At 36.8% G+C, this 2,790-nt stretch overlaps 1 pseudogene; it reads left to right on the forward strand.

Moving 5' to 3' along the window:
• The first annotated feature begins 258 nt into the window (after nt 1-258).
• Nucleotides 259-1,647, forward strand: LOC148851893 (wall-associated receptor kinase-like 10 pseudogene; annotated as a pseudogene).
• Nucleotides 1,648-2,790: the final 1,143 nt, after the last annotated feature.

Raw genomic sequence — 2,790 nt, forward strand, 5'->3', positions numbered from 1 at the left:
GGCCTAACCGAAGGCCCGGCCCATGGACCAGGCCGACCTAGGGCATGGCACAGGCCCGTGCGGTCTCGAGCCGCGTGTGGGCCATGCCAAACCAACCCCCCAAATTATCCTAGATGAGGGAGGCACAGCCCGAGATGACTCGTGGGCCAACACAACACGACTCACATTTTGTGCGGGCCACATGCGGGTCGTGTTGTGCTAACCCAGCATGACCCAATTTACATCTCTACTTGAACCCGCGCAATATTGGGGAAGGGTATGGAAATTGAAGGATTCTCCATCCCTGATGAGGAGGGTGTCTTGCCCCTGAACTCGCCCGACATTGAGTATGGGGTAGAGTGTCTTGATCTTAACGCATTAAGCTAAGAAACCTAATCCAAGTACAGATTTAAAATCATAAACTCCATTTAAGGGGAAGAAAATCTGTTAAGTACAATTAGTCTATATTAATTAACTCTAATTTCTTGTTGAATTATCTCATTTATCTTGAATTATTATTCAACTACTTGGTTTCTAATGGTTATGCAGGAATTGGCTCAAGTTTAGTTCTATTGTTATCATTCTTTGCTAGCTTCTGGTTATACCAACTCTATAAGAGAATAAGAAGTAAGAAAATAAAAGAGAAGTTCTTTAAACAAAATGGCGGTTTGTTACTAGAACAACAAATATCTTTAGAGGAAGGTAATTTCGATAACACCAAGATATTCCATGCTGAGGAGTTGGAGAAGGCAACAGATCGCTATAACGTGAATCGAATACTTGGTCAAGGTGGCCAAGGTACAGTATATAAAGGTATGTTAACAGATGGAAGAATTGTGGCGATTAAGAAGTCCAAAAAGGTGGAAATGGTGTATGAAGATCAAATCAAACAATTCATCAATGAGCTTGTTAGGTTGTTGTTTGGAAACAGAAGTTCCTCTGCTGGTTTATGAGTTCATCTCTAGTGGAACCCTTTTCAATCACATCCATGATCGAAGTGATGACGACATGCCATTTACATGGGATAATCGACTAAGAATTGCTACTGAATATTTACACTCAGCAGCTTCTATCCCAATATATCATAGAGATGTTAAATCTTCAAACATACTCTTGGATGATAAATATAGAGCCAAAGTGTCAGACTTCGGGACTTCAAGGCCAATTGCAGTTGACAAAACTCATCTAACCACAGCAGTACAAGGGACATTAGGATACTTGGATCCTCAGCACTTCCAATCAAGTCAATTTACAGAGAAGAGTGATGTTTATAGCTTTGGAGTAGTTCTCGTAGAGCTTTTAACGGGAGAGAAGCCAATTTCTTCATTTAGACCAGGAGAGATTAAAAGCTTGGCCACTTATTTTCTTTCTTCCATGGAGGAGAACCGACTCTTTGAAATTCTTGATGCACAAGTGGTAAAGAACGGTGAAATGGCAGAAATTGAGGTGGTTGCTAACCATGCAAAGAGGTGCTTGGATTTGAATGGAAAAAACAGACCCACGATGAAAGAAGTTACAGTTGAAGAAAACCATCAAGAGATGGATTATTGCCTTATAAATCGACCAACATGTCTACAGGATTCTGGTTCAGCTTCAATTGGATACAAAAACTTAGAGAAGAAGGCTAAACCATTGGATGACCGACCGCTATTGCGTAACACTTATTAGTTTATATCAACTTTCTGTTTCTTTCTTAGTTTGCACATGGTTTTTTTAGAAGATTATGGAAAGTTTGTGTATTCAAGAAAACCAGTAGAAACTAGCGTCAACAGTAACTGTTTGTGTATTTTGAACACTTTATGGAAAGTTTCAGAAATTTACCCATAATATAATTAAGAAAGACCAATTGGACCGATGAAAGAGAAACATCTTTGGTTGAAAACATGTGAGATTCTTTCTTATCCTTCTTTTCATAATTTATATTTATATTATTAAAAATTAAAATATGTAAGCCCCACGTCTATCTTGGGAACACTTGGAAAAACTTCGGATCTTGTGCACCGATGAATCTACGTACGTTGTACTTCTTTGTCAAACCATACACAACATATAAAATAGAATCACAATAATGCAAAGTTGGCATTGCGCTAGTAAATATAAACTATAAAAAAGAAGAGAATAATTCTCTGCTCCAATGGGGGGTTTCCCCAATGGAAGCTAATGTGGCAGTTCTGCTCTCAAAACTATAAACTATGAAAACAACGTTGAGGTTGTTTGAAATTTTAAATGTTGAATATCTACAAAATGTCTTTTTTTTCTAATCACACACCTTACAATATAATTACTATATTAATATTGTCAGAAATACATTAAATCAGAAGAGAATTTAATTGTTAGACAATATATGCTCTCAGCTCTAATAGGTTGATGTATAATGACATTTATTAATAAATAAAATCAGTTTACATATTATTTCATATTTGCAATGGTTCTTTAAATTACTCTTTAATTGTACATTTATGAGGTTCATGTAACGATGTAAGCTTCAATATTCTCAGGCATCACCGGATGAATTTGGAAAGTTTATCATGTTAGGGTTAATATTCCTGTATTGCCAAATTCGTGGAATAGTTTGTTTAATTTCTTGAATTGGACCCAAAGTACAATGAGTGGCTGTTTGAGAAACACTACACAATACTAATTATAGTTTAATTATGGACCACGGAGACTGATGGATTAGTCAAGATTGTTGTGCTTGATCTCCAAACATGACAATAATACTACATTAAATATCAAACGGGTCTGCTTTTGATATGCCAATCAATGAGATCCTTATGGGATCAAATACTTGTGATGTTAGAACAGATTGGG

The sequence above is a fragment of the Nelumbo lutea genome, chromosome 5 (genome assembly GCF_056320005.1).
Source record: "Nelumbo lutea isolate HS-2025 chromosome 5, American lotus-T2T, whole genome shotgun sequence".
Taxonomy (NCBI): Eukaryota; Viridiplantae; Streptophyta; class Magnoliopsida; order Proteales; family Nelumbonaceae; genus Nelumbo; species Nelumbo lutea.